Source organism: Cupressus sempervirens, chromosome 4, assembly GCF_028749045.1.
Source record: "Cupressus sempervirens isolate cs-2001-9-10 chromosome 4, ASM2874904v1, whole genome shotgun sequence".
NCBI lineage: Eukaryota > Viridiplantae > Streptophyta > Pinopsida > Cupressales > Cupressaceae > Cupressus > Cupressus sempervirens.
Genome location: NC_143121.1, coordinates 595,524,242 through 595,538,000, shown reverse-complemented (window position 1 = coordinate 595,538,000; position 13,759 = coordinate 595,524,242).

Here is a 13,759-nt window from a genome sequence, read left to right as displayed (position 1 = left end):
GGAATACATCACAAATTATACCAACAAGGGTTTTCTAGACTCTCCAAAACTTGACAATGATAACACCAATTGTTTGGTACTTGGAATTATCATTAAGTTCAATATAGAAATCCATCTCCTTCTCCTCTAACATGGTGAAACAACATCTAATTCTTTTCATGTGTCAAATAGACCTATTATCAATATACCAAACCTTGTTGATAATTAAACTTGAGAGATAGGAAATGAGTGAAAATGCATTCTCAAATCATGATGCAAACTCATCCTTGTCAGTTCTAGAAATAAATTACTTCTTTTAAGAATCTTGTTAGAGTAATAAAGGATTTTATTATTAATTAAATCATATTTATTTAATTATTAAGTCACTTATTATCTCTAGTTTACTTAAGCTAACATTGAGCATATAACAATTAATTATTTTATTAATTTTTATCATGCAACCTAGGTTAGTTAACTATCAGGGTTTCTATAAGGATTGATCTCTTTGTAATTTATTAATTCATTTTTGATAATTTCAATCTCTCTTTTTTCTCACCAAGAAAGTCTCATCTATGGATTTTGGAATTCTAGCCTCTATAGGTTTTACATCTCTCTTTCTATGATAGGTGTGTGCATGTAGGTATTCTTGGGAGCTATGGTGTTGATCTTTCATAAACTTCAAAATGGTATCAGAACTCTAGATCTTCATGTCCCTATTTTTTATATGTGAGATTTGGCTTGACTTTCAAAGTTGTGCTTTTTCTTTCAGAGGGTTTCATTTTTTCAAAGTTTTTCTATATTAGATCTAGGGCTAACCTTTTTTGGTGCACTTTGAGCCCAGAAAGACCTCATGGTTGAGATTAGAGCACCCAAAAACCCCTAATTTCATATAAACATTATCCAATTTAAATACAGTTAAAATTTGAGGTAAAAAATTATTGCTCCTAGATTAGGCACATTTTTAGAGGCATTAATTTTATATTTTTGGCATGGAAATTGAGATTTTTTGGCATGTAGATTGAAAAATTAGGGTATGGAAATCAAGATAATTTTGCTACAAAATTAGCATGCTTCCTGAGGAAATTTTGGTAATGGCAATTGTATTTCTTGAGGTAGTTTGGCATTCCATATTTGTTTTGACCTACATGTGTTTTTAGCTATAACTTGCTCCTTTAGACTCCATATTTCCTAAATCAGATATCATTAAAAAGTTGATTCTAAGCCCATCATGATGGTGTTGTTTATTTTGACTTTTTATGCTATTTGGTTACTAGTTTTGTAGTCAAAGTCAAAGGCTCTATTTGGCACTTTGGAAGACATATCTTGAGACATTTTATTTTCCAAATTCTGCTCTAAGCACATCCATTCAATTTTTTATTTTTTTGCATTCTAATGGATATCTTGGTTGCTTTAGGTCCAAGGATCAGTTTTGTTGATTCCAATTATTTTCCATGGGTTGCACCATCTCTTGTATAATCCTAATGTCTCTTTTGATCTTTGTCGACATCCTTTTATAGTATATTTGCAAACACACTAAGATAAAGTGCCACTCTATTGCATTTCAGGATCTTGTACATATTTGTGTTTTCTTAGACTCACACTACATTATAAATTGCCTTGGGGGGGTTTCATTTTGGCCATATTCACCATCTTTCTTTGTCAAGCGAGTGTTCCTTCCATGATATTAGCCTCATGATGTGTTGATGATACATGCCATTATAGGTATTTGTAGTTTTTTTGCACTCTCGATGTTCCCAATTATTCTTTCTACAAGAGATATTACATTTAGTTTCAATGTACATGTCATACCTGTTAGAATTATAGGGGGGGTTTGTGGGCTATACTTCTTTCTTGGTTCAATGGAGTGACTTATGTATTCAATATTTGATCTTATGTACTAGTTGATTGTAGTGGTTAGATACCCATGCATTTCAATAAGATGGATCATTTACCATATAGAAATTCTTTTATTCCTATTTTTTGAGGCCATTAAGATACCTTCCATCTTTGATTGATTATCTCTTCAGACTTAGTCTTCTCTACCTAGTTATGTTCTATACAATGGATGTTCTTCAAATAAGCAATTTGGTAGTATTTGCAACTTCATGTTTCAGTGATGTTCTTCATGATCAAATTTTATTCCTATCTTCTGGGAAATTCCTTAGTTTGGATGCCTCTTTAGTCCTTCACCAGTTCCTTTTAGCATTATTTCTATTTCTTTTTGGAGTAGTGTTTTTCCCATGTGGTTTTCTCTATTTCTCCTATTTTCAGAGATTTGGTTGTGCTTGGTTACCTCATTAGGCCTTGTTGTCAAGACCCAAATTTCCTTTCAATAATATTTTCTAGGTTTTTAGCTTCTGCCTAACCTTATCTTAAAGGGGGTTGTTAGAGTAATCAAACATTTTCTTATTAATTAAATCTAATTGATTGAATTATTAAGTCACTTATTATCTCTAGTTTTCTTAAGCTAAACTTTTGGCATATAATAATTTTTTCTTTTATTAATTGTTATCATGCAACCTAGGTTACTTACCTATTAGGGTTTTGATCTCCTTTTATTAGGATTGATCTCCTTGTAATCTATTAATTCATTTTTGATAATAAAAATCTCTCTTTTTTCTCATCAAGAAAGCCTCATCTATGGATCTAGAAATTCCAACCTCCATAGCTTTTGCTTCTCTCTTTCTATGATAGGTATTTGAATGCAAGTAATTCTTGGGAGCTATGGGGTTGATCTTTCATCTACTTTAAGACATCTTTATTTTCCTTATTGTTATTCAAACATTGACTAAACTAGAAAAAAATATTCTATCAAGTTCTCAAAATTTTCTTCTATCCACTCTTGGGAGAACCTTTGATTTTCCCTTAATTAGACTTCTTATTATACTTTCTTATAAGATAAAAAAAATTGTGGGACCTTCTTTGTCTCATCTCCTTGATGAGAACCTTCAAATATTTCTTCTTGAACAAAATTATCCCAAATATTTTCTTAACCAGATTGTTGATCTCTATTGACAATGTACCTGATAAAAACTTTTTAGTACTTTAAAAAACTATTCAAATGTATACAAAACTACTCATGTTCACCAACTATCTCACCAACAAAAACAAACTTATCATTGAATTATATCAACTTAGAGAGGTATGAGGTCACACTCTTGCCTTTGGAAATCTTGGTATTATGAAATTTATCCTTGAGAATCATCTTATGTCTCGTGTAGTTTCTCAAAAAAGTCTTGTCATCATATCCCACATCACTTTAGTAGTGTCTCTCCTCGAAAGATGAGGAGTCTTATAGTTTTTTACTAGTGGCATCACTACTACTAGCATAGATCAACAACTTGTTCTCCTTGACATGTTATGTAATTCAAAGCTTCCACTAGAAAATGTTAGATGCAACCTTAATCCTATCCTAATATCGAACACTAGATTTTATAGCCACAAAAGAAATTAGAGATTAAAAAATATGGAGCTTTCCCTTTTGATTTATTCATCACAAATATTGGACTGGTTTAGAGTTTAGAGCTCTAATACCATATTAATTTCTTAAAACCAAGCTACATATTAATTGCACATTAAATTTACACAATAGAAACTCTAACTTTTATACATATGGATAAATAAAAACTGAATAATAGGAAAAGAAAAACAATAACATAAGCTAGTTAGAGAAAGACAATAATACATATAATTTCCCTAGAAAATTGGCTTTGTAAAAAACCTACAAATATTGCATTTTCTATTAATCCTAATTGTAAACTTATTCTTTACTATCCATACAAGTTTTCTTTAGCAATTTTTCATATATATACAGCCCAACCAATTTACTTATCATTAAGAAAATAACCTTTGCTAGCTTTGTTAGAATTTAAATAATATATAATCTCACTCTAATTTTATGAAACTTCACAAACTTAGAAATAATATGTTAAAAATAATAAAAACTCATTGCTAAATATCTAACTTGAGTTGCTTTATATAAAATCTAGTCCACCTTCGTAGCTATAAAAGCAAAAATCAATATCCATTATCATGGAACTTCATAAAGATCTCTTCTAAGAAAGTTACTTTGAGATTCCAACATCAGTTCCAAGTTCAAAAAAATCCATAATTTTTTCCATACATAATGATACCATTTCATAAGATAATTCCAAAGGAAATCTAAAAGAGTAATATCCTTCTATATTTGGAGATTCTTGGGACTCATTTACAGGTTTCATGCCTAGACCATTCCCTAATTTTCACTTAAGATGGGGTATTAGAGTACATATAATTTTTTTAGTAGTAATTTTTTCATATGCTACATAAATTAAATATACACATGCTCAAGAATATTCTTATGCATATTTGAGAACATGTTCACACATGCATGTCTAGCTTGACTTTACTCAATCAAGAGTCTAATTTAGTGTTTCTTAGAATCTAGTTGGGTTTCCTTTTATCTCTAATATTTATTTTATATATTATTTTTTCATATCTTAGTCTTCTATCAATTTTTTATACTTTTAGAGAAATTCTTAGGTGAGATAAATTCACTAGTTAAATATTTTTACCTCCAAACATTTAATATGAGAGAAAGAGGGGCTTCCAAACATAACTCTAAATATAAGTTAGATTAGCAATACCAAAGTAAGATGACGGGATGCCAATACCAAACCCAAATTATACTAATGAATCATGCAAGAAAGTACTCTTTTATGAAATATTCATTAACCTTATATTTAGAATGTGATTTATGTGAATTAATCTCTTAGGTGTGAAATGTATTGACCTTCTTGAGATTAATAAGAAATATACATACAAACCTAATAACACAAGAAATAAAATCTAGGAGATAAAAGGAAGAGATATAAAGTGACAGTGACTCACCTTCAAGAGTAGTAATGAAAAACACCTTTCTACTCAAGAAAATGCTAACTAGAAACTATGACAAAAAAGTGGCTACTTCTCTAGAAATATTTTTTTTTTTTTTTTTTGAAAAAACCTTGAAAATTTATAGATATCCAAGTAGAGATTGACCTATACATGTATATGTTGTTGGAAATATTAAGAAAGGCTAAGTTACTGAGAGGGGAGGCATGAATTAGTAACTTTAAAACTTCAACTACCCAATTAATCCAATTTAAACCTTTCTATATATTCTGATCTAATTGCATGCATAAGAAACTTAAAACATGAGAGCATACATAACACTTTGACACATAGATTTGGTGACTTAGAAACCTTCCAAATAGAAAGTAAAACTAAGGTGGGGATGATACCCACAAACTTTAATACTACAACATAAAGTTAGCATGTTAAGGATTACATTGATCACTTCTGACGATCTACCCTATTAGGAGCAATAAGGACTGCTAGGTCCACCTTGTTAAATGATTGACAAACATACAATGAAGTATACACTCGGTAAAGAGATTTGCAAAATATTGTTAGGTCTACCTTGTTAAAGGACTTGAGTGATCCACCTATTAGGATGAAGCTGTAGTTGATCTCAAATCTGCAACTTGGTTTGCTAAATTAGATTTTTTTTGTACAAATCACCTTGTTGTGATAGATATTTCTTTGCTTCTCCTTATACTAATATAGCCTTTGTAATACACTCTTTTTAGTTTCTTTTGATTACATTCGATTACATTGCACTATGCACAACCATTTGGATATGATACAATTCATTACATATATACCATTCCAATTATACAATTACAAAGTTAGCTCAAATGTAGACACTCTAATTCTGAAGACTAACTTAGTGAGGTTGTAATACTCAATTGCCACTATCAATGTTCGACATCCTCATGCACTCAATAGACATAGAAGCTTGATCCATACTGATCATTTCCAAGTAGTCTTGAACTTGGCTTGCACTGGTGACTATGTGAATATTGTCAAACTCATCATATAAAATGAATTGCTTGATTCACACTTTATGACTTGGTCAATGCTTCCTCTATGAGCTCGGTATAAGTTGAATCACTTGGTTATCTCTAAGAAGCTCAGTTAACACTAGACTCCTATCACATCAATTTTGAACTCGGTAAGCACTACACTACTCGGTCTGTACTGGTAAACTTGACATACATTAAGATGCTCAGTTTACACTGCTGATCTTCACACTAACTATAATTGCTTGGCATATACTACAATTTATCCAAAGGACTCAATAGCAACTATAGAACTTAGTAACAATTGAAATTCTTGGTAAACACTATTAACTGTACAATAAGCTTGGAAGATACTTACAATCTAAACAAGTGTATGTCACTAATAAAAAACTTGACTAATATGTCAACAATCTCCCCTTTGGCATTAGTGGCAAAAACACTTATCAGCTAAAACTGAATCCAAAAAGTTTCCTGAGTACTTTTATTCATCACCTTGTGATTCTTAGCTCGATAGAGTATACTATTTTTGAGATTTTTCAAAATTGGTTTTATAAGTATACTATACATTTCCTTGCTATATACAATATATTCTTACTAGACATATCTTTCTCATCTTTCTCATCTTTCTCCCCCATTTTTTCTACACCTTATTACATTTTCTCCCCCTTGATTGTACATCTCTCTCCATCTATCTCCTTCTTTACACAACTATACATACATCTTTCTCCCCTTTTTTGACATCAATGCCAAAGAATTATTCTACATATTTATAGAGTAATGCCAAAATGTGAGACGAAATATGAATGTACCTTGAGAATGATTGCCAAGGTCTTTTTCTAGTTGTCGTCCAAGACCTTACATGTCTATAGTGCAATTTTCACTTTTGCTGATAACTCAATCTTGTGGTCTACTATGGAGAAATTGTTGTCATGGATGAGGATTTTTGCATGAGAAATGTGCTTTTTTAGTGCATCATGTTGGGAAGAATCATATTTTGTATATCTACAAATGTGGATCTTATTCTTACTTCTTCTCTAAGAAATTCTACTTGAATATCTATCGAAAACCTTATCTTATTGAAATGTATAGAACTTGAGCTTGGGTCAAGCTGTAACTGCTAACCACTTGCTTTGAGGCCTTCATCAATCTTGGACAATTTTTCCTTTATTTCTTGGATAAAATTGGAAACATCACATAGATTACCAAAAAGTGATGATACATTAGTACAAGATGTTTCTAGAGAGTACAAAATTGTAGAAAGTTCTACTTGATAAATAGCAATTTATTGAGCAATATGCTCTAACACTTTATTTTCAAACTTCTTTTCTGCCTTTTGTAATAACTTATCATGTCCATCTATATCTTCATTGAACTTCTAGACTACATTGGCCAATTGATGCAAAATTGGTTGAGAAGGATCAACCTCTATGCCTATAGCCTCTGCCAAAATATTCTTGGCTTTCTCAATGATTTTGAATTCTTTGTCCCTTTCTTCTCTTAGCCTCTGCTACTTGGATTTCTTTTGAAGAAGCTCACAAAATGTCTACATTTGATCTATATTGAGCTTGGAAATGTCCCAATTTGGGATTACAATTTCCTCATCTAGGTCTATCTCCTCCTCCTTTTCTTTACTTTGCCTCAAAAACATTGTGCTTGGTTGAGATTCAGTCTCAACTATCATTGCACTTATTTCTTACTTACAAGGAATAGAAACAATTGTAGACATAATAGAACTAGCTGCAAAAATTGATACTGCATTTATTGTAGAGATGCTAGTAGAAGTACTTGAAGAATTCAAAATTGAGGTATCCAAAATTAATGTGTCCAAAATTGACGTGTCAACCATAGATGTGTCCAAAATTGTTGTGCCCAACATAGTAGAAGAGAGAAGAGTCTGCAAGTCAGTAGATGAAGTGGAGGTCACTTTATTCAATAATGTGTTGAGCTAGACTAGTGCAAATATTGACTAGATGTTTGTATTGTCAATGGTGGTCACAATCAATCTTATTGAGGCTATCTCTAGGCTTGATCTTGTCAATAACTTTCTTGGAGAATGAGGAAGTCAGGCAATAACTACTACAACAATCTTAATTGGATTAGTTTCCTCATCATCTTGAGCTCCTTCCTTGGTAGCTTCTTGCTCTTTATACTCTTCATAGTCAATAGTAAAAAAATGTGTTGACTCTTCATCATCCCCTTCTTTATTCCTTTCTTGAACATCATCATTATCATCTTTATTTACATTGATAGGGAAGTCACTCAGTTTATGAAGAAGATAGACATTTTTCCATTTGTATGTTACATTCCTTACAACATGCTCAATGCCTTTCATGAGAACTAGAGAAGTGTTGAATTTTAGAGTTAATTTCTCTTTATTGATTACTCTATCTCCTTGTCTGTTATGCTCAGTATATGTTACCATAGGGTTTTCCCATAGATGTCTTTCATAGTTTTCATCAAAAATTCCCATCTTGGCTTGATCTTCTCCATGAAAACATTAGGAATCTAAGAAGTAAGCTAGTCAGGTGAGTACTTCCACTTACCCATTTTGTCCATCACCAGATCTTCTATTTGCTTCCACTCTTTTTCATTCCTAATCCCATACTTTAATACATTGAAATTTTTTATACCAACTACTTCTAGTTTTTTCAACTTGTCTTGGAAGGTAGGTGGAGGTTTTCTGAATATGATATCTCCTCCTTCCTTGCCAATTTTCTTGCTTGATCTTCTAGTAAACACAACAATGGATGACTTGGCTAGCTTGGTAATGATTACCTTGCCCTTTTTCTTTAGTGGTTCATCTTCCTCTAATTCTTCTTGATCTTTATCCTCACCTTTTATCCTAGTCAACAAAAGAGTAAAACTTGTTTTTAGCTTGGCAACTCTCCTCTTGCCTCTATTTACCACCTGAGGGAGTTTGATCTCCAATTCTATCCTAGCTTTAGCTTCATCACAGGTATTAAAATATGCCACCTTAAGATCAATTGGTTCATTTACAAGTGCCTCAATAATATCCTTTGTTTCATCAATATTAACCTCATATCTAAGAAGTTTTACCCATGCAATTCTAGGCCTGACTACCTAAATGTATACTTTGTCACTATCCACCATGAAACATACATCATCCTTGTAGTCTTCAACTAACTTCTAGGGGATCCTAAGTTTATTATTCATTTTCTCTTTAAATGCATCAAAATACTTTTCCATGATAATATTATAATTATCCGCCATCTCAGTAATGTATTCATTGATTTGATAAAGTACTACCACATCTTTTCTCCATACAATAGTTCCTTTTGAAGGGAAGAATTTTTGAACATAAAAGAATATACATGTTAATAGGAGCCAAACTTACTTGGTTTTTTCTTAGATTCTTTGATGCTCATCATGTTCTTGTTGAATTAAATCAATAGTATCTCAGCAAGGTCAAGAGAAAGATAATTCTTGACTACCTTGTAAGCTAGGTCAACTACTTCACATGACACACTTAATAAGCTACTAGAACTGTAGATTTTGCGTGCAATAATGTGAATTTTGAATTTTAATTCCTTGTCTATTACACTGCTAATATTCATTCCCATCCCATCCCATTCTGCCAGGATTTTCTTTTCTAATTTAGCCTGACCTAGGGTTTTGGTCATCTTGGCTTTGGCCAACATTGGGAGACTACTAATTCTATGAATCATCTTCTTTGTTATTGAAATTGGTTGCTCCAACCACAACTTCCCATTATGCACTTGGCTGAGAATAAACATTATCTATTTTGCTTAGAAATCATGGGGCATGTGAGGAATATGGGTTAATCCCTTGGTTTTCAAATGTTGATGCTCAGGTTTCAAAATGTCATTTACACAAAACTTTTCTATAGCTTCATCCATTTCCAAAGTACGTAAGTCTTGAATCATACACTTAAAATGAGAACAAATGTCATTAATTAACAATACCTTTGGAGAAAGTTGCAACTACACATGACTCTAATCTAGTGTTTTAGCGATTGTAAGAGTGAGCTTGAAGTTCAGAGCTTTCCATTCCACTCCATGAACAAACATGTTTGATCCTCTTTTCACCTTGCTGCTAGTAGATTCCATCTTCACTCGGTTGGTTTGAGAGAATTAAAAATCTTTCGATAGTAATTTGGTCAAATCACTTGTATGCACTCAAAGATCACTCTACATAGTTTGCTCTCAAAAATTTATAGTAAAAATGACTTTAATTTTCTTCCTTTTATCAAATTTCCCCTTAAATGCCTGTTATGAATGGTATATCAATTTGATAGACTTTAATCCACTTGTTTACATTGATTACTTGGTAGAGTCTTCCATAATTTGGTAAGCACGTAAAATTTTAGTTACTCTTGACCTTGCTTGGTAGATTTTATGACCTCATCTCACTTAGTAAGGAAGGTAACTCAATAGTAACTAGTACCCTTTTACTTGGTGATCCCTTTGTATCTTGAATATAGATATGGATCTTTTGTCCTTTCAACTAGAACTGATTTGGATGTTTTCCTTAATAGCCTAGTTCCAATTCTTCTTTGAGAATTTAATTAGAAATGGTGGAGTCACCCAATTCTTGAGTGACTTGATCATCATTACTTGAACTTACATTTTTGGTAGACTTTGGAGCCCATTGCTATCTCATCTATTTTCAGATGTTATCAGCCTTTGCCTTCTTTTCATCTTCTATCCTTCCAATTTTTATACAATTCTTGGTAAGATGACCAAGTTCTATACTAATGAAATATCTTTTGGTGGTATCTTTTATCCTCATATGATGTTTTACACAATTCATTCCAATGTGTCCAAATTCTCCATCGTAATGACATTTGCACCAGGTGTTATAGTCCCAACCAAATATAGCTTTCACAATTTGTTTTGTAGGATTCAATATCTTGGTTTTACATTCCAATGACTTGTGTCCATATTTCTTACATTTGAGACATCTGCCTTCAAATTTTGGTTTCTCTTTGCATTCATTAGCCCTATGACAATGCTGGTTGCAATTGTAGCACTTTCCATTGAATTTTCCTTTTCCATTGCTTCAACATTTGTTTGATGTATAACCTATCTTACCATAGTAATTTCAAGTAGATCATTGATTCTTTCGAGCTCCTTGTTTGGAAGATTCACCTTCTTCTTTGTATCCAATTCCTACTTTTCCCTTTGTCTATAGAGATTTTTCTCATTCAATTGCTTCATGTCTACTTGGGCGTTCATCATTCTTTCATTGATTTTCCTTTCAGAGTTTAGGTCATTCTATAATCTTTCATTCTCATATCTCAATTTCATGATTTCTTCATTTGCATTGGTGAGTTGATTAATAAGGTCAGTCTACTGAAGAGATAGATGTTGGATCTCATTATTTTTTCCTTCTATTTCTACTTTTATTTTGTTCTTCTCTTCCATGATTTCACATAGCCTCACTAACTAAATTTATTGCTCTCTTCTTAGTTTTCTCACTTCTTATAGGGAACCATTCTTTTGCAAGAGTTCTTTGATTGCTTCATTTGCTTCATCTGAGCTACTTGATGGATGAAGGTCTTCAATTCTTTCTTCAATGTAGAGATGATCATTCATTTGAATAGCAAGATCTTTTCTTCTTTTCAAGGATTGAGAGAGTTGCTCCTTTTCTTTCTTAAGTTGTGCAATAGCCATTTCCAAATCTAGCTTCTCGTTGTCAATAGCATTGTTAAGTCTGATTATCTCCATGGTCTTTGATCTTTTCTCAAGCTGTTAAAATTTCTTTGAGAACCACAAAGCTCTGATACCAATTGTTGGAAATATTAAGAAAGGCTAAGTTACTAATATTGGAGGGGTGAATCAATAACTTTAAAACTTCAACTACCTAATTAATCCAATTTAAACTTTTGCATATATTTTGATCTAATTGCATGCATAAGAAATTGAAAAGATGAGAGCATACATAACACTTTGACACATAGAATTGGTGACCTAGAAACCTTCCAAATAGAAAGAAAAAATGGGGTGGGGATGATACCCACAAACTTTAGTACTATAGTATAAATTTGACCTGTTAAGCCTTTCATTGATCACTTCTGATGATCAACCTTGTTAGGAGCAATAAGGACTACTAGGTCTACCTTGTTAAAGGATTTACAAACATACAATGAAGTATTGACTAGGTAAAGAGATTTGCAAAAGACTATTAGGTCTACCTTGTTAAAGGATTTGACTAATCCACCTATTAGGATGGAGCAGTAACTAATCTTTGATCTGCAACTTGGTTTGCTAAATGAGATTCCATTTTTTACAAATCACCTTGCTATGATAAATATGCCTTTGCTACTCCTTATACTATTGTAGCTTTTGTAATGCACTCTTTTTTCTTTCCTCTAATTACATTTGATTACATTGCAATATTAACACACATTTAGATATGATACAATTCATTACATATATACCAATCCAATTATACAATTACAAAGGCATCCCTAACACAAGTTTACATGTAAATATTAGAAATTTGGCTCAAATGTAGACACTCAAGTTCTAAAGACTGACTCAGTGAGGTTGTGATACTTTGCATCCACTATCAATGCTCGACATCATCGTGCACTCAGTAGATGTAGATGCTCAGTCCATACTAATCACTTCCAAGTAGTCTTGAACTTGGTCTACACTAGTGACTTGGTGAATATTGTGAAACTCATCATATAAACTAAATCACTTGATTTACACTATGTGGCTCAGTCAATGCTTCCTCTATGAGCTTGGTATAAACTAAATCACTTGGTTAACACTGAGTAGATTTGTTAACACTAGACTCACATCACATTAACTACAAACTTGGTAAGCATTGTACTACTCAGATTATACTGGTAAACTTGGCATACATTGAGATGCTTAGTTTACATTGCTGATCTTCACACTAATTGTAATAGCTTGGCATATACTAAAATTTTTCCAAAGGACTCAGAAGCAGCTGTAGAACTTGGTAACAACTGAAATGCTTGGAAAACATTGTTAATTGTAGAGTAAGCTCGGTAGATACTTAAATCTGAATAAGTGTATGTGACTAATAGAAAAATTGACTGATATGTCAACATATGTTCCACTCAAAAATTTTGTTTCTAGATGGTAGACATAGAGTTGACCTCAAATATCTAAGAGATTTCTACTTGTAGGTTTGTAAATTGAAAATCACAATTCTGATGAATTGGTCCTACACATAATGAAAATTTATTTTTATTGTGGGGAAGATTTTGACTTGGTCAAGCCCCCATTTAGGAATTTACCTTGAAAGAGACAAGTATAAAATGAATGTAAAGAAGTAAGATAAATGAAATAATTTACCTTACTTGATGAAAACCCTATTAGGAAGAGTTTCATAATTGCTACATGTTCTTGATGTTGAGTTTTCAATAGAAATTTAGGAAATATCCACAAATGTAATAGATTTACTTAATATCAAATTATGGAGCCATGTATGTACATGTGCATAAATGAAGAAGAAGATGAATGCCAAAATGTAAATATACTCCATCTATGGGGGAAAAAATCTAGATCTTGGAGATAAAATTTCCACAATGGATTCTTAAGTTTTGAAAATGCTTTGAATGCTTATTGAAGTCCTTGGATATATTTTCTTGATGTAAGAATTCTTGTATTCACATGTGTGGATTTCTGAATATGTTCTTTTTAATTCCTTATGATTATCATGAGATGTCAAAATGAAGTGTCGAATATTCCTTATATAATAATTTTTGGGATCATACAAAAAGCATGATTATGAGGTCACCATATTTTAAAATTTCAAGACCCAAAAAAAAATTGGCCCTGACACTAAAATAGTTTAGGGTAGAGGTCAACCTAATTGACCTATACTATTGTATAGCCTCATTGAGAATAATAGTGGTTAGTGTATAGGTTGAGTAGGTT